Source organism: Gorilla gorilla, chromosome 1 (genome assembly GCF_029281585.2).
Source record: "Gorilla gorilla gorilla isolate KB3781 chromosome 1, NHGRI_mGorGor1-v2.1_pri, whole genome shotgun sequence".
In the NCBI taxonomy this organism is placed as follows: Eukaryota; Metazoa; Chordata; class Mammalia; order Primates; family Hominidae; genus Gorilla; species Gorilla gorilla.
Genome location: NC_073224.2, coordinates 37,865,441 through 37,885,139, shown reverse-complemented (window position 1 = coordinate 37,885,139; position 19,699 = coordinate 37,865,441). Strand labels below are relative to the sequence as shown.

The 19,699-nt window shown below is 45.4% G+C and overlaps 1 protein-coding gene across 5 annotated transcripts in view; it reads right to left on the bottom strand.

Moving 5' to 3' along the window:
• Positions 1–19,699, bottom strand: part of LOC129528932 (cyclin-J-like protein) — a 164,971-nt gene that overhangs the window by 78,861 nt on the left and 66,411 nt on the right. For 3 of the 5 annotated variants that reach the window (XR_010134592.1, XR_010134595.1, XR_010134596.1), the window contains one exon: positions 4,935–5,070. The gene's annotated coding sequence lies outside the window, so the exon portion shown is untranslated. Of the gene's footprint in view, positions 1–4,934; positions 5,071–6,865; positions 7,022–19,699 lie in introns of all 5 variants that reach the window. The other 2 variants (XR_010134591.1, XR_010134594.1) reach the window with 1 other exon arrangement.

The following is a 19,699-nucleotide window of genomic DNA, read 5'->3' as shown; positions in this document are numbered from 1 at the left end:
AACACACATGAGCCTCTCTTCATGCAGCTGTGGCAGGCAAGGAATAAGCAGGAGTTCAGTCAACCATCCTTCCTTAAGGTGAAACCACCTGGATTATCCCCATCTCACAGTACACAAATCCGGGACTGAAAAAGGAACACAAGCTATGCATGCACTTCCTGTCCCAGAACCTCTATCACTGTTCTCACTTCACTTTGTATTAGCCTGAACCTTATGAAACTGACAATATTCAATTCAATGCTTTTTCTGATCTACAAAAAAGGCAATTCCATGTGGTTCAGACTAACTCTTACATATCTCTATGTGAACTAGTTGTCCACCTAAAATAATAAAAAGGTCAGAATCTATTTTAAAGAGAGTTTGTTCAAGAGCAAATGTTGAGGATGAGCCTGCTTGGGAAGCACAGATTCCAAAGAATGGAAGTCAGTGTTCTTAAGTGTAGAGGTGTGGGAACGCTTATATCGACAAAGCTTAGGAAAGCTTAACAGAATTTCAACATCTTTCTATGTAAGGCTTAATGTGTTGTGCTCAAGCCTTTCTGTGTAAGGCTTAAGAGATGTTGTGCTGCATAATAAATTTAGGGTGTCCTAAAATTTTATGTACTTTCACAAAGTGTAGAAGCAGAGAAATTGTTTCCTTCATTTCCAAGCCATGGTGAATCCTTGAGCAACAGAGAACAAAATAATAATAGTAAATGGTGCTAGGGGAGATGTGGCAAAGATGCAGCTGTTGTTGAGTCACCCTGGGAGAAAGGTTTGCTGTTTATCAACTGGATACACAGCCTTGGCCTCTGGGTACTCTAAACTAGCACTAGTCAATAGAACTTTCTACAGTGATGGAAATATTCTGTTCTGCACTGTCCAACAGAGTAGTCACTATCCACATTGGCTAGTAAGCACTTGAAATGTGGCCTACTGTGACTGAGAAAATCAATTTTAATTATATTTAATTTTAATTCATTTCCATTTCAATAGCCACATGTGGCTAGTAGCTACCATGTTAGCCAAAGTTCTCCCAAGAAACAGAACCAACAGGAGATACATATTAAATAATATATATAATATAAACTATACATGTCACATATTATATATTTTTATGTGTGTACATATATATTGTATACATATACATATTGCCTGCCACTTCTGCATGAAGAGTACACACACATAAAATGTATAATATGTGATGTGTATATTATATATATTATTTAATATATTACATATATAACATGTATATATGTACACGCACACATAAAATATATAGTATGTGATATGTATCTTTCACACACACAAGCATACACATACATGCATACAGAGAAAGAGAAATTTTGAGAACTCCCGCAATCATAGAGGCTAAGAGGTCCCATGATCTACCGTCTGCAAGCTGGAGACCCAGGAAGGCTGGTGGTGTAGTTCTGTCCTAGTCTGAAGGCCTGAGAACCAGGGGAGCCAATAGTGTAAGTCTCAGTCCACAAACAGAAGTAGATTGATGCCCCAGCTCAAGCAGTCAGGCAGAAAAAGAGGCAAGTTCTCCTTTCCTCTGCCTTCTGTTCTATTCAGGCCCTTCTGCCATGACTGTGAGGCCTCCCCAGCCATGCGGTGCTGTGAGTCAATTAAACCTCTTTCCTTTATAAATTGCCCAGTTTCAGGTATGTGTTTATTAGCAGCATTAGAACAGACGAATACAATAACCATAGTAGTAACTGCCATTTATTAAGTGCTTTATATATGCCAAGTGCTATGCTAACAGTCTTACAAACTTCATCTCATTTCATCTTCAGAACAACCCAGTGGGGTAGGTATTATTATTAATTCCTTTTATGGATGATGAAACTTAGGCTAAAAAGGTAATTTCCCAAGATCACATGCTCATAATTGGTACCACTAAGAGATTCAACCCATTGCACCAAGCCTGGATCTTAAGAAAACCTGTTTCTAACCACTATTCCTCCATATGAAGCAAAAGGAGGACTAAACTCGAAATCCAAAGGCTGGCTTCTAGTTCTCCTTCTTCCTCTTGTCCTTTGGAGCTGTATGGGTTGTGGCCTATCTCTGAATCTCAGCTTCCTCAGCATAAAATGAGGCTAGTCCTCCCACCCTGCATGTGTCACAAGGTTGTCACAGTGACTGAATGAGTAAGAGGGGGTCTAGAAGAGACCTCAAGGGACTGAAAAGCAAACAAAAAAGCCTCAATGCCATGGCTCACACCAGTAATCCCAGTGCTTTGGGAGGCCAAGGTGGGAGATCGCTTGAGGCCAGAGTTCAAGACCAGCTTGGGAAGCATAGCAAGACCCTGTCTCTTAAAAAAAAAACAAAAAGGTTTCAAAAATTAGGCAGGTGTGTTGGTGCATGCCTGTAGTCCCAGGAAGGCTGAAGCAGGAGGATACCTTGGAACCCAAGAGTCCGAGGCTACAGTGAGCTATGATTGCACCACTGCACTCCAACTGGGTGACAGAGACCTTGTCTCTAAAAAAACTAAATAAATAAAAATAAAAAATAAGACAAGGTCTGAAGGCAGGCACCAAGTCTGCCTGGCATCCCCAGTATTTTGCACTCAATTAATGTTTATTGAAGTAATAATGCATCTGAAAGTGCTTAGAAAGCTGTAGAGCATCATAAAGTATGAGGTTCATGAATCGCTGCAGTCTGTGGCCACCTCGGGTGACGGCCAGCTCTGCTGCTAAAGCCTCCCCAGGGTATCTAGAGAATTCATCTCTAAGGTACATAAACCTTAGACCTCTAAGCACTAGAAATGAACAGCACTCCATTATCCAGTCTACAAATTTCAGTAGCGAACCATAAGCATGCTGACCTGCCACTTGCTAAAGGATCTCTCTGTTTACCAAGCTTTATGATGAAAGGGTCTGTTCTGCATTCCTTACCCTCCTCAAGGCACCCCCATCATTCCCAAGGCCCAGCACACAGCATTAACACCTCCACTGGGTTGGCAGTAATAACATCCTAGTGTTTCTCCTCAGCAAAGATTTGCTCAGAAATAAAAAAGACAAGAATATATTTCCCTAATGGCAAATGCAGCAACCCGGATCGAGACTGTTATTCTAAGTGAAGTATCTCAGGAATGGAAAACCAAACATCGTATGTTCTCACTCATAGGTGGGAGTTAAGCTATAAGGACGCAAAGGCATAAGAATGATATAATAGACTATGGGGATTTAGGGGGAAGGGTGGGAGGGGGTGAGGGATAAAAGACTACACACTAGATACAGTGTACACTGTTTAGGTGATGGGTGCATCAAAATCTCAGAAATCACCACTAAAGAACTTACCCATGTAACCAAACACCACCTGCTCCCCCAAAACTACTGAAATAATAATAATAATAAACTACAAAAAAAGGAATATCTTTCCCCTCAGAGAGAAACATCCTGGAAGGCGAGGCATCAAACGCCACTCCACGGGGGTGAGTAAACCCTGTGGGGTTGAGATCAGCCCCACCGCAGCCTACAAAAATGCTGTGTGTAATCAGAGTTTCAGCATCCCGATTTATGAAATGGCTCCATTAAATAGGCTCCCAGCTGGCATTTCTGCACACACTATGGGGTGTGCAGAACAGGCTCCTGCTCCAAGGTGTGCTCAGCACTGCCCCGTGGGAGTATGGAGGTCATCCCACCGCCGCCGCCAACCTCCATCAGGTCAAGAGAGCAGAGAGATAGGGGAAAATGCAAGAAACTGAGATAAACACACTTGCCAAAAAACTAACAAACAAACAAACAAAAAACACCATATCCCACAGCCAGAACATCCATACCTGGACATCACAGTATGCAAGATGCCCCATCTCCAGGATCCAGGTGAAATCTTCCCCTACCCCCTAAAAACGGTTCTTAATTTCCCTGTCACTGAAACAGAAGCAGAGCTGGGGAAGTGGGTGGAGCCATCTGGCTTTATACCTATAGCTCCTTAAAAAAAAAAAAAAAAACAAGAGTGGGGCCAGGAAGGGCTCACAAGGAAAGAGTGTGTCCTTAGCACTGCGTAGAGACAGATTTTCTGGCAGGGATGATGCAATGATGGCAGAGGGTAAGAAAACGTGCTGCAAAGTTTACAATCTGCCCCATCTGTTCAGCGCTGTTCCGTCCATGGCAGGCGCCGAATGGCTTATCTGCTCTTGCAGTGCAGACCCATGCAGGGGCCAGGCTGTCTGGGGAGGCCTACAGAGACATGGAGGGCCAGCATCACTGCCTGGGGCATGCAGAGGGTTTGCAGAGGCCCAACACCAAAGGCAGAAAGCCCATGACTCTTCATGGCAGCCCTTTTGCTTTGAGATCTAGGAACTTTTCATCTCTAGCATTGAGCTAGGCTTTGAAAACACAAGGATGAATAAGATGCCATACCTGCCCTCTAAGGTTCATAGTCTCGTGGGAAGCCCATAGATGTGGCCCAGTGGTAGCACCTGGAGTTGACTATGAAGTCAGCAAGGTAAGTTGAGCTGTGAAGGGCTTTATGTGCCAAGCCGAAGTGCATGGATTTTTTTTTTTTTTTTTGAGACAGAGTCTTGCTTTGTCGCCAGGCCGGAATGCAGTGGCACAATCTCAGCTCACTGCAACCTCCGCCTCCTGGTTTGATCGATTCTCCTGCCTCAGCCTCTCAAGTAGCTGGGACTACAGGCATGTGCCACCATGCCCAGCTAATTTTTGTATTTTTAGTAGAGACAGGGTTTCACCATGTTGGCTAGAATGGTCTCTATCTCTTGACCTCGTGATCTGCCCACCTCGGCCTCCCAAAGTGCTGGGATTACAGGGGTAAGCCACTGCACCCGGGCAGTTCATGGATTTTTTCCTCTACATTTGTGGGTCATAAAACACAATCCAGAGGGTACAAGAAGAAAATACTAAAATGTTCATGCATTTATTTTTATACAATTAAACACATAATAAGCTAAGCTTTATTAATATTCACTCTAAGCAACGACTTTCGTACCTTCACTTGGTCCACTCATCAGTGACCACAAGTCACAGGGTCTTGAGTGATCCTGGGGGAACAGTGGGCATCCCACAACGTTGACGGCTTGACACTGGCGATTCTACTTCTCGGCTCTTGTTCGGCATGACGTGGCCTATTATAGACAAGCCTGGGTAAGTGGAATTACAGAGAGGATCCCATGTTTAACTATCCCCAAAGTGGGCAAGAGGCTTAAGCTTTTTTCAAAAAAGAAACTGTGGATTGAAGTAATAATGCAAAACAAGATGAACAGCAAGAAAGAGGCAGACCTGACAAGTTGTTAGCCATATTTCAAGGGCAAACAAGACAATATAATCAGATCTCACAAGCCAGCCAAAAAGTTTTCAAATTACCAAAAGACTCTTTGAAACATGGCTTGGCGCATGCTGTTGCTAATGAGGAATCTAACCCTAAGTGTAATTGTGCTCAAGATATTAGCTGACAACAGTAATGAAACCATTGCAGTTAACAAGACATTTTAAAATACTGCTTTCATTTTCTTTACCATTTTTTGAGTTAATATTTGTGTATACTTTACAATGAGCATAATATATTGGTACAGTCATGCATGTACAAAAGTACACATAAATAAGCATACATCTGCTGGGAGTGCATACTCAACACTTTTCACTGCTAAAGAGTGGTAATCAAATCAATGCCACTGTAAATAGCCTAGACCCTCGCCCAGACCCTCCTGTTCTTGGCTTTCACCTTCCAGAAGCAGTAGGAAAAACACTAAAAACATTAAAAGTGGGCACTGCCTACTAAAACTTTGTCAAAGATCATTCCAAAGAGTAAGACCTGCTGGTTTAACCAAACTCTTCCTTCCTAGTCATGGCCACGTGCCAGAGAGGAACAGGTACCCAGCTAAATCTCAGCTCCGCAACTCACCAAGATGTGGGGCAATTCAAGTCACTTCTCTGGCCTAGGCTCCACACAGGCAAAATAAAGGAGTGTGAGGTAGTATGGGAGGCAGAGAAGGGGCTTCTGTTTTAATGGGGGTTTTGTTTTTGTTGTTTGTTTTTTGAGACAGGGTCTCACTCTCGCCAATGCTGGAATGCGGTGGCATGATCACGGCTCACTGCAGCCTCAACCTCCCTGGGCTCAGGTGATCCTGCCACCACACCCTCCCAAGTGGCTGGGACTACAGGCTCGCACCACCACATCCAGTTAATTTTTGTATTTTTCGTAGAGACAGGATTTTGCTATACTGCTCAGGCTGTTCTTGAACTCCTGGCTTCAAGTGATCCGCCCACCTCAGCCTCCCAAAGTGCTGGGATTACAGGCGTGAGCCATTATGCCCAGCTTATTTTAATGTTAATTCTTTATCTTAATATGTATTTGAAAAATAGCAATTTTCCGTTTATGATGGTGGTCTTTTTAAAATCAACTTATGTAAGTTTTACAGGAGTAGATATTAAAATACTAAACAAATAATATAGCTAGTGTGCAGATTTAGATGTCAAAAACTGGGGGCTGGAGTGTAACTGTGGACTCAGAAACCCTGGCTAGATGATATTTATCTAGTGCCCAGGTCTGAAACTCTATGATTATTCTCAACCTGCATGCGTATAAACTAAAATATCGTAAGGCCCTTATAGCAAACAATAGGACTTAGACAAGTATGTTCCAGTTCAGTTCAGGTAGATCATTTTATCCCTCTTGGTCTCTGGTCCCTGATTTAAGATGAACAAATGCAAATCAAAAGAAGATGAATGAAGTGGCTTTTTGTGATGACAGTTTCTGCTGCTGTTGGAGATGAGGTTTGAAGGAGAGGGGTGTTTGTTTGTTGCTTTAATAAAGAAAGCTCTCTGCCTTGCCGCTGTGGGAGTCTAAAACTACTGTAAAAGAAATGTCCAAATATCAGCAAAGGGAGGGAAGGAACGTGAGCCTCAGGCCCTGTCGCTCACCCAGACGCCCTCTCCCGGCAGAAACGTGCGGGTTTGGTGCCCCCTGCTGGCCCTTTTCTGACAAAGACGGACACCCAGCCACGGAGGGCCTGGGAGGGCCACTGCAAAGTGAGCCTCTCAATGGTCGTGTGAGTGCGCGGTCTTGCAAAAACGCACCTGAAACAACAGCAATGCATAATGCATGATTGTTAAGAAAACAGATCCCATGAAGTAGCTCTGTGTCTCCTCCTTCATGCCACTATATTGAATTAATGTGTAACTTGAATAGACAACAGCAGAACCCGGGGGAAAATTCGAAGGGCCTCTTCTCATCACTGCTTCTGTCCTCAGCCAAATGGTTCCCCGTGTTCTCCAGGTGCACTGAGAACACAGTTAGCTTTTGCAACAGCCCTTACGTGCATCTGAACTGAGGCTGGGAAGTGGGGCTCGGGCATTGCAATCATTTCCTCAAGAAACAAGCTGGCCAGGCCCAGGGGCTCACAGCTGTAATCCCAGCACTTTGGGAAGCTGAGGCAGGAGGATCAGTTGAGTCCAGGAATTCGAGACCAGCCTGAGCAACATAGAGAGACCCCCCCCCACCCCCAACTCTACAAAAATTAAAAAAAAAAAAATTAACCAGGTGTGGTGGTGTGTGCCTATAGTCCCAGCTACTCAGTGGGATGATTGCTTGAATCCGGAAGGTTTAGGCTGCAGTGAGCTGTGATCACACCACTGCACTCCAGCCTGAGTGACAGAGCAAGATCCACTGTTTAAAAAAAAAGCTAGGTAGCACAAATTGTAAATTATACAAAGGGATACAGGCTGCGGGCAGGGTCTCTGCTCTCAAAGGGCTTTCCATCTAGAAAAAGAGATAAAAACAGAAATGGTTAATAATGTCAGTTACCATTTATTAAGCCAGCCACTTTACCATTATCTCCAGTGTTAACAGCAATGCTGTAAGCTAATAATTGCCACGTTGCAGATGAGTAAACAGGTTCAAAGAGGCCAAGGGACAGAGGCCAAAAGCGGGAGAGCCAGGTCTCCAACCCTGGTCAGCTTGACTCTGAACTCCATTCTGTGTTCACTCACATCATTTTTAGCTTAGTTCCCCTATACACGTGGGAAGATAAACTACACCCACCCACACATGGGCCCACACATGAACAGGGAGGGCACGTACCCATGACAATAGCCACCTCAGGGGCTGGAGGAAGGTAAATGGGCTGGAGGGGTGGCAGGGTGGGTGGGATGAAGGAAATACAAATGTGTTCTTTCTTTTATTTTAAAAACAAACAAGGTTTAAAGCCCACATATACCTCATGGTATGTTGTTAGATAAAAATACTTTTAAATGCAAATAAAAATTGTTAAATGTAAAAAATGTCAACATTTGTTCATTTTGGTTGATGGGTACCTAGCTATTCATTATTGTATTTTCTGTATAGCTCCATTTTTTCTTTTTTGTTTTTGAAACAAGGTCTCACTCTGTTGCCTCAGCTGAAGTGCAGAGGCACCATCATAGTTCACTGTAACCTCAAACACCTGGGCTCAACTGATTTCCCCCTCAGCCTCCCAAGTAGCTAGAACTACAGGCGTGCACCACCACGCCTCACTAATTTTTTAATTTTCTGTAGAGATGGGGTCTCACTTTGTTGCCCAGGCTAGCCTCAAACTCCTGACCTCAAGCGATCCTCTGCCTTGGCCTCTCAAAGTGCTAGGATCACAGGCATGAGCCACCATGCCCATTCTTAGCTCCAAACTTTTTTTTTTTTTTTGAGACGGAGTTTCACTCTTGTTGCCCGGGCTGGAGTGCAATGGCGCGATCTCGGCTCACTGCAACCTCCACCTCCAGGGCTCAAGCGATTCTCCTGCCTCAGCCTCCCTAGTAGCTAGGATTACAGGCATGCACCACCACGCCCAGCAAATTTTGTATTTTTAGTAGAGATGGGGTTTCTCCATGTTGGTCAGGCTGGTCTCGAACTCCTGACCTCAGGTGATCCACCCGCCTCGGCCTCCCAAAGTGCTGGGATTACAGGCATGACCCACCGTGCCTGGCCAGCTCCAAACTTTTAAAAATTTTCTTAAATTTGTTTTGTTTGAGATAGGGTTTGTCCTGTCACCCAGGTTGGAGTGCAGTGGCATGATCATAACTCACTGCAGCCTCGCCCTCCTAAACTCAAAGGATCCTCCTACTTCAGCCTCCTGAATAACTGGGACTACAGGTGTATGCCACCACACCCAGGTAATCTCTTAATTTTTTATAGGCAAGGAGTCTCGCTATGTTGCCCAGTCTGGTTGCAAACCAGCCTCAAATGATCTTCCCACCTCAGCCTCCCAACATGCTAGGATTACAGGCATGAGCCACCACACCTGGCCTAGTAAATAATATTTTTATTTAGGAAGAAAGAAGGAAAGAAACTGAAAGGAAATAAGTATCCTCCAAGGATCTGAATATGAAATCATGAAAACCAGTCTACCCACTTTGTAATCACATGCAAGTCTGACTATGAACCCACAGGTTCAATCCAAGTGGAGAATACTCAGCTATTTACATAGTGGCTTTTTTCTGGGGACCTCAAAGCACTTCACAAACACAAATTAATTCCACCTCTTGTCACCTCCTAAAAGATAGAGGAGTATTTTACAGATTATTAAATAGGGTCTGGGGAAAATGAAGTGTCTTATCTAACATCACACCATGAGTTACAGACTGAATTGGGAATAGAGCCTTGGAAATGACAAGCAGCCCTCTGGCCTAACCACAACTGTGATGGCATCACTGATAAAGAAGAAACCTATAGCATCTGCCACTCCCATTCTTCTCGTGATATATTGTAATGCACTGTGCCTTTAAGAAGCAGGCCTTTCAGAGAGGTCATCCTCCCTTTCCTCACATTAAGCCTCATCTGAAAATATCCTACCATGCATAAACAGAGATCTTTTTCAGGGACAACCCAAACCACATCCTCTGGCTTTCATTTTGCATCTCCAGCCAGGCTGTGTTCAGTGCTGGCCTGTGGTGGAATGAAACAACTCTCCTCCTTTCCCCCTTGCCCCTTCTCCCAGAGGACAAAGCCAGGGAGGAAGGGGACAACCTGTTACCATCAGACCTCAGTGCCAGGGAGGCCTGGTGTGTGCTGAGCCAGGACAGACAGTATGTGCTCCAGAACCCCCTTTGGAGTATCAGTCAGTAAACTCTGGTTGTGCCATCCTGGAACCCGGCTCCTCTGTGTTTCCTCTTACCTGCCTACCTGAGCCCCACGGCATCAAGATCAATGACTGCATTGACTGGCCAGGACATTAATATGGTTCTAGTTCTTTCTTTTTTTGTTGGGTTTTTTTTTTTTTTTTTTTGAGACAGGGTCTTGTTCTGTTGCCCAGGCTGGAGTGCAGTGGCATGATCATGGCTCACTACAGCCTCAAACTCCTGCCCTCAAATAAGCCACCTGCCTCAGCTCTCAGCTTCCCAAAGTGCTGGGATTACAGCTATAAGCCATGTGCCCAGCCTTGTTTCTGGTTCTTGCTGTCACCCACCTCAATTCTGAGTCTCCCAACTGGCCTCCCTGGCTCCCGACTGCTGATAGTGATCGTTTTAAAACACAACGCTGACCACAGGGCGCCCCTACTGACACTCCATGCCTGCCCATCAGCTGAGGATGAAGTTTAAGCTCCTTTGCATGGGGAATGGGGCAAACTGGCTCCCGCTGACCCCTCCAGCTTCTTCTACCTCTGCTCCCCCTTCCCAGTAACAGAGCCTCTCACGGGGGCAGTTCCAAGGGGAACATCCATAGACTTCCCTCAGTGAGTCAAGAGGGAGGAGTCCAGAGTTCAGTTATCAAGTTTAAACAAGGCAGGATGAGAAGTGCAGGCCAGCGGTAGAGCCTCGAGGTCCACACTGCTAGGAGCCCACGGGAAGCAGACTAAGAAAAGGAAGGCCTGAAGCCCAGAAACCAGCAGCCAAAGGAGCTTCCTCTATGGTTCGTGCATCGAGGGCCGGAAAGCATTGAGGAGGAGACACCACCACTTTCTGGGGCCCTTTTTCTAGGTGGACAGCTGGGGCTCGCCCCTGGGAGACACTGACACTGTCGCCTGCAGCTCTGAGGAGGGAAGGAGGTTGCAGGACTGCTCCTCAGGCCTGGACACCACCCCAGCATGCACTCAGACTTCAGGCGAGGGGGGCACAGAGGTGCCAGAGACTGAGCATGGGTCTCATCGTCACCAGCCTGGCACCTCACACTTCTTTTTGTTTGGATTAATCTTGTAGCCAAGAAGGAGCTGTGGAGGATCTCACCTGGGGAGTAACATGATCAGATTGAGGTTTGCAGAAAAACCGCTCTGGCAGCTATTTGGGGCAGGGAGGGTACTTGGGAGATGACAAGAGTCCAGAGGACAGGACAGCAAGAGCCTGACCTGTGGCAAGGAGGGTGGGCCAGGGAGAAGGGGCTGCATGGATTGGGCACTGGGTCTCTGGTGAGGGTAGATTATATGTGAGCTGGAGGAAAGCATGGAGCCAGAAGAGACAGGAGAAGCTGAGAGGAAGACTCACAGCCCATAAACACACCACCACCCAGGCTTTCTTTTCTTCTTTCCTTTCTTCTTTCCCTTCTTCTTTCCTTTCGTCTTTCTATCTTCAGGGTTTCACTCTCTCACCCAGGCTGGAGTGCAATGGCATGATCTCAGCTCACTGCAAACCTCCACTTCCCAGGTTCAAGCAATTCTTGTGCCTCAGCCTCCCGAGTAGCTGGGATTACAGATGTGTACCACCACACCAGGCTAATTTTTGTATTTTTAGTATAGATGGGGTTTCACCATGTTGGCCAGGCTGGTCTTGAACTCCTGACCTCAAGTGATCCACCCACCTTGGCCTCCCAAAGTGTTGGGATTACAAGCGTGAGCCACCATGCCCAGCCAGGGCTTTTTTTTTACCATGAGGTTTGCCCAGGAGTAGACAATACAGGCAACTTCTCTCTTTTAGTATCTAATAACACATTTTACCTCTAGCTTTTACTCAAATGCCTAGTTCTACTACTAAACCCTAAACTACTTTAGAATAAAAATCGTAGTTATCTTTGAACCCCCCAGGGTCTAATACTGTACCTCACATATATCACGTGTTTAATAAACAAAGTCTCATTGGCTAGAATACAGGAATACATATATACATACATTTATATCCATATGATTATGACAAACCATATATGATTAGTGGGAGAAGCTGGAAGTTAGAGTTGTACTATATTTTGAAGAATGTTGAATTAAAGATACATTTGATACTCTAAGTAATGGGATATCATTGAAGTTTCATGAGGAGAGTAATTTTATCAGAGCTATGCTTAGGAAACTAAACTGGGCAAAATGTTTTATGGAATAAAGCAGGAAGGAACTGGAAGTAAGATTAACAGAAAGTTACAGCAATATTTTATCATAAAGAGTTCCTGCACAGGGTATAACTAATGGTCCATGGCCCCATTCTACAGACTGCAACCTAAGTCATTGACCATCAAGTTAAAAATCACATTTTAGGAATTCCAATTAAGACACAGACAAATACAGTATAAAATCCAACTGTGTTAGTCCGAATATTTCTGTCTTTACTGGGAAAGCCTGCCCCTTCAAATGCCAGAAGCATTTACAACTCTCCCAGATCTGAGCCTGTGCCATGTTGTGAGTTTGAAAAGGCCCACATCTGGCTTTAATGATCATTGTCTAAAAAGAAACATATCTGAAGGATTGGAGAGAAAGGAAAACTTTGGGGGGAAAAGAAGAGAAGGACATGTTTTATCTCAAGCCACCTAGCTTCTATTTTATAAATTTATGTATTGCCAAATACATTTCAGGAGTAGATTCTCACAAAACATACATATACCAGAAAATAGCAGTCTCAAATGGAAATACCTCTCATTCACTACTCTGGCATGGCAGATGGCCCTCTCCTGATATTCAGGGAAATGGACTTTGCTTTCAGAGAGAAAAGCCTATAAAACAATGAGGAGTTGTCTAGCGTATGCAGAAATGCTTAACCCCTTGCCCTCAGGTATCAAACCTGTATATGGAATACAAACAGCATTCCTGAGCAGGGACTAAGTCTTATTCATCTTCATATCACCACAGTGCATTGCACATAGTAAATATCTCTAAATGTGAACATACATAGTTTAATAAGAAGCCTGAACTCTTGAGGTATAAAGATAAATTGGCCTCCCACACTGGTAAGTCTATGGGGTTTCCGCAGTTCAGCAAGAATCCAACTACAGGACAAGACACCAGGTACCCCTTGCTTGCAGACACCCTTGATAACAGAGCAGAGATGAAGGTGAGTTTTGGGGCTTAGACTGTGTTATATTCAAAAGCATTTTGATTTAACTATGGGCCCTCAGGCTGCAGCATCTAACATCATGGGGATACATATACACCAGAGAAAGCTCACATACACATATATATTTGGCAAACATTAAATAGAATTTATGATGTGCTAGGCACTATTTTAATCACCTTAAAAATATTAACCCATTTAATGTAATTCTCAGAACAAACTCCAGAACATAGGCACTATTATTATCCTCATTTACAAATGAGAAAACTGAGGCACAGAGAGGACACTTGCCCAGGGTCACATTGCTATTAAGTGACAGAGTCAAGATTTGAACCCGATCTGTCTGGCTCCAAGTCTGTGTCTTAACAACACCTGGCCTTGTGCACAGCTCTTTTCTGGGTTGCTACAATTCTCTATTTGGTTTGTTGGATCTGGAGGGATACATACATGTTGATACGTTTATAAGAATTGGTGGCTGGGCACGGTGGCTCATGCCGGTAATCCCAGCACTGTGAGAAGCTGAGGCCAGCAGGTCACTCAAGCCCAGGAATTTGAGACCAGCCTGGGCAACACGGCGAAACCCCGTCTCTACAAAAAAATACAAAAATTAGCCAGGTGTGGTGGCTCACACCTGTGGTCCCAGCTACTCAGAAGGCTGAGGTAGGAGGATCACCTGAGCCCCAAGAAGTTGAGGCTGCAGTGAGCTGTGATCACACCGCTACACTCCAGCCTGGGAGACAGAGACCCTGTCTCAAAAAAAAAAAAAAAAAAAAAGAATTGGTGCTTCCTTGTTTTATGAGTATGAATACCTCTCATCAACGTGTAGATACTGAGCTTGTTGATAATTAAAATGTGATCACTTTCTCTCTAGTCCAGTTCTGGGCATGGTCTAATTGCTTAACATATGTGAAATTCTAGTATGGAGAAGGGTCTAATGGAAAAGCAAGCAACTCCATTTCCCAAGGGTGGCTGCTAGACACGTGGCTTGTTGGCTGCCCTTCTGATCTCACATTGTTACCCTAAAAGGGCTGTATCAGGTTTAACTTCAGGGAAGCCCTTAGAACAGGGACGATGCAATCTCAGCTCTCACTCATCCTCCCCTCCTTGCACACGCCCTACAGAGTAACATGCAGACTAAAACTCCACTGAGCAGCGGGGACTGCCAGCAGATCCTCTGCCGCTGGGGCCAGGAGGGTGGCACCGAGCAGGGCCCTGGGGCCTGGCAGAGCAGAAGCCAAGGCTGAAGGACGAAGGAGGGAAGACAGTAAAAACGGAATGTGCTAGCTTCATCACTGTGCCTGAAGTCTTTTACATCCCACAGTTCTGGGACAAAGAGGAGTGACCGTGTGTGTGTGTGTGTGTGTGCACACGCGCGCGTGTGCGTGCATATGAGTGTAAGGAATGGGAACGTGGCCCCAGGCCTGGTGACACACCAACAGCACTTCACTGCTGATTTTTTGGTTTATTTAATACTCAGCTGCCTTTGTTACAAAGGAATTTTATTCCTCAGAGATTCACTATTTTCAAAAGATTCATTCTCGAAAGATCATTATTGTTCACTATTCTATAAACCAAGATTCCTTAAAATAAAAAGGCCTGGGTCTTGGGAGCAATCTTTCCAACTGGGAGCAGGGGAGGGAGTATACTTCCAAAGTGGCAAACAAGATGAAGCCTTTAAGCCAATCATTTCAAGAGAAATAACCAAACTTTTAGTGCAATAGGTCACAGGGATCAATGTACTATTTTCGGTTAAAGCTTTGGCTTGTTCAAAGGACTTTGCACCTCCAGATTTTTTTGGTAATCAATTGGCAGTTTACCAATTTTATTGAACGCCAACGGTTCATATGGTGTTGGTATAAACAGTAAATAAAATTAAAGTTTAGAATCTGCTCTACAAAGACGGTGTTACTGAAAGGCACAAACAATCTAAATAAAATGAAACAGGATCTTAGAGTCAAACAGACCTGAGTCTGAATTCCAGCTCTGGCAGCTATGTAATCCTAGTCAAGTTACTCAATCTTTTTGAGCCCTAGTTTTCTTGTGGGTAAAATGGGGATAATTACACCTACCCTAGGCGTTTGATTTTCCTGTGAAAGTTAAAGGAGATAATATGTAAAAGTTTTCAGCATGATGCAAAAATAAGTGTTTACTAAATATTAGTTCTCTCCCCTGTGAAAATAAAGAAAAGTAATATGTCATCATTGTGAAGTAACGTCACTCTGCAAATTTACAGACAACCTAACCAAAATGAAGGGGAAAGTGTATTCAAGGTATCTACCGAGTACCCACTACGTGTATACCACAATTCATGATATGGCAAAAAAGACTTTTTTTTTTTTTTCCTTTTTGAGACAAGGTCTTGCTTTGTCACCCTGGCTAGAGTGCAGTGGCATGAACACAGCTCATTGAAGCCTTGACTTCCCGGGCTCAAACAATCCTCCCACCTCAGCCTCCTGGACTACGGGCGCGCACTACCATACCTGGCTAATTTTTGTATTTTTTGTAGAGACAGAGTTTGGCCATGTTGCCTAGGCTCATAATCCACTTTTTAAAAGCTTACACTTGACCTGTCTCTCACGAGAAAGGAAGGAAGGAAGGAAGGAAGGGAGGGAGGGAGGGAGGGAGGGAGGGAGGGAAAGGGAAAATAATAAAGAGCTTACACTCAAGTCAGGGAATAAAAACGTTCATATTAAACACTCAGTGGCATAAAAGCCATGCTTGCCCTCCATTGAGCACTTACAATGTGTCAGGCATCATGCTGACCACCTCAGGAACAGGGTCTCATCTGATCCTCTAAACAGCCTGATGAGATAGTTATTGCAATGTCCCATTTCCCAGATAAGAAAACTGAGGCCTAGCAAGGTTAAATTACTTACCCCAACGTCACAGAGTTAAGATGTGGGCTTTGAACTCAAGCAGTGTGAATCTATAAGCAGTGGCATGCAAAGACCAGTTACAACTACGTCACAGAAGAACCCAGAAAAAGATTAAGGTGGGGTTGGACTAGTGACACACGACTCCTTGGAGGAATTCAGCTGGGATCTAGAGGAAACATGGAAGGCAGGCGGGTACAGGAGGGGAGGGGAGGGGGTCATGGGAGCAGCCTCCTGCTGGAGCCTCCGGAAGACCGCAGGAGGAAAGGGGAACTTTCTTAGGGGGAGAGGAAATTGGAAGAGGAATCCCTTTACCAAATGTCGCTTGGAGCCCAGAATTTCAGCCAGTCTGCATAAGAATAATGTCCTACATTTTTAAAGAACACACCATAGTTTACAAAATGCTTGCACAAAACTGTCCCATTTGATGATGACAATGGGTAACATTTACTGAGAAATTTATAATAAACCAGGCACTACACTAGCTCATTCCAGCCTTAACAGGGTGCTAGGAAGTAGGTTGTAGTCTTGTCCCTCCCAGGTGAGAAAACAGAGACCAAGGTCAGCTAACATGTGGCAACAGTAGGGTTTCAGGTTTGAACCTAGGTCTAACTCGGAAAGGCATCATCCATACAGTCCTCAAAACAGCCTGTTTAAGTAAGTAGGGCAAGTATTGTATCCATTTTTCAGATGAAGAAACTGAGACTTAAAGGGAGCAAGGAAATGAATAATTTAACTCCGCTAATAACTAAACCAGGTTTTATCACCCACTCCTCAAGTCCCCTCCATCCCACCTCCAAGTTTGCCTTCCCAGGCCTGAGGGCATCTCCGTCCCGGCACCCCTCCCTCCTGGAGCGGCCAGAGGCCTCAGAGCCTGTGGTTGCTGTGGCCTACAGCACAGCGTGCCCGAGCCTGCAGGGCTGGGCCTGTTATTCCACAGTAGTTGGCACTCCCACGGCAATCCCTGCCAGAGGGCTGGGTCGGGTTTCCTGTCTATCTCCCTTGCCACAGCTGTGTTTTCAATAGGGAAGTCGCCTGCTGCCTCTCCTGGGGGAGGACCACACTCCACCTCCCCTTGCTAAACACCAGGCAGCCCTGTGCGGTTGCCAGGGTTGTGTGAGGATAAGATTAGGAGGGGACCCGCCCCTGTGCAGGCCTGAGCAGCTGGACAACCGCCCATGAGACACGGGCTTCCCCGAGGCCCAGGCTGTCACCTCGGCTCTGGGAGGCCCTGTGGGGTTGCAGACAGCAGCGACAGCCCTCCTCCTGCAGGGGAGCCACCTGGCTGTTTCAGAGTGAGAGTCCAGGCTGCCTGTGGGGTCAAAACAGGAGGAAGAAGGAAATAAGAGGGGGGAGGGTGACAGAGACAAGAGGAACGAAGACAGAAGCAAGGGAGGAAAAGACAGAGAGGAATTAGGGCCAAAAGACCAACAAGGGAAGGAGATGTGGAACACTCTGCGGTCCTGGCTTTCAGCAAGTGCAGCACCCGTGCCTCAGGCTCTCCCTAGCTGATAGGAATTTTAATTACACACAATTAAATTGTATATGACATTTAGTACATTGTGTTCTAAATAGTGTATTGGATTTGAATACAAAGTAAAGGCCATCTTCTTTCACATCCTCCTCCCAAAAGGGTGGTGACTTCATCCTTGCAGAAGTCTCCCAGGTTTCCTCCGCCCCTGCCCCCACCTCCCTCCCTCCCTCCCCGGGAGAGCTCTTTGCCTTCCTCCTGCCCTTCTGGGGTTGGCACCCAGCTGTTTCTTCCCTCTTCCTCCTCCCTCACCCTCCAAAGCTCCGATCCCATCACCTTAGCCTGTGTTCTACCCCCTGTCAACTCACAGGCTTTCAACATCTCACCCTTCCCTCCACCTTTTATGTCTCTGGGCTCTGTTCCCCACCATTCATATGGTGTTTAAATCCACGGCTTCCTTTCAGTGGTTAGAGAAGGGATAAAAGCTTCCCTTTATGTTTGCCAGTGTTTAAATTGCTTCTGAAAACACCCAGTGGTGAAAACTATGAAAAGGGGACAGTCTTTTCAGCTGATTGTTTATGTAGAACTCGGCAGGGAATGTAAGCAGGGGGGTTGCTCAGTAATTACTGGACTCCATTCCCCTGGCACGGGCCCCGCCCTCCCTAACTCTAGAGGTGGAATGGCAGTCCACCTCCCCACGCTGCAGGTTAGGCTGGTGCAAGAGTGCCTAGACCAGGAGGAAGGCTGTTCGTTCTGCTCATGCAAGCCAGGAGGCTCTGGAAACAGGCAAAGTGGGTTTAGCGATAAAGAAATAGGCCAGCCTCCAAATAAAAGGCTTTCGGCTCTTGCTCCATGGCTGTGCCTTTCAGGAGAGCTGGGCTTTCTGCTCCAAAGGCTGCCCTTCTCCTCTATGCTGTCCACATGGAGTCTCTACCACGAGATACTTCTGCTGACCAGCTACGTTCACAGAGATCATTTCTGGCTGCAATCTCACTCACACCACTTATTTTATCCCAGTAGATGTTTGTTTCAGCCCCTAATTTCCATTCCCTTGGGCCAGTAGAGTGACTTGATTCCCTCTGTTTCTGAGGACCCCAAGAAAACAAGGGCTTCACTCTCTGGGAGCCGTATCCGCAGCACTCCTGGGTTCTGCCCACAAGTGGTATCCTCAGGGAAGACCCCTCTGGGCAAACCATTCTGAACAAGGCCCAGAGCATCCTCTGCTCACCTGCCCTCCCCACATTCTTCAGCACCTCCCTCCAGTTGCTCATGAAGCCTCCAGGTCCTCTGCCCCTCCACCCTACCTTCCTCCAGCCTCCTCAACACAGAATCATCTCCAACAGGGACCCCTCTTCCAGGAAAGTAGCTGGTCACAAACAAATTTCTGTATAAAGGCCAGGAGCAGTGGCTCACGCCTGTAATCCTAGCACTTTGGGAGGCAGAGGCAGGTGGATTGCCTGAGCTCAGGAGTTCGAGACCAGCCTGGGCAACACAGTAAAACCCCGTCTCTACTAAAATACAAAAAATTAGCTGGGCATGGTGGCACGCACCTGTAATCCCAGCTACTCCAGAGGCTGAGACAGGAAAATCACTTGAACCTGGGAAACAGAGGTTGCAGTGAGCCGAGATCGCGCCACTGCACTCCAGCCTGGGCGACAGAGCGAGAGTCCATCTCCAAAAAAAAAAAAAAAATCTGTATAAAACATTATCATGATTAAGAACATGAACTCTGGGGTAAAAAAATAAAATATATATATATATATATATAGGTTCAAGCCTATGCTGCTGTCTGCTGAGCATGTAACCTTGGGCAATTCGCTTGTATCACTCTAAACTCCAGGACCCTCATCTGTAAACTGGATACAATAATAATAGTATCTGCCTCATGGTGCTGTTGTCAAGATTAAATGAGATTAAATAAAATTATGAGAAGAATTCTTTACAAAGTGCCTTTCACCCAGTAAGCTCTCAATAATGATAGTATTATTGCCCATGACCATTTATTCAACACTCTTAAACCCCTACAATGAACAAAGTATGACTCCGCCTACCTCAAGGGTCTTTCTGTTCAATATAGGAGTCAAATATACAAACAAGTGGACATAAAAGAAAGCAGAATTAGTAAATGCACATGAGATAGAAACATGATATGCTTTAGAGAGTAGAGAGATGAAAAAAAAGATTACTGGTTCCAGAAGA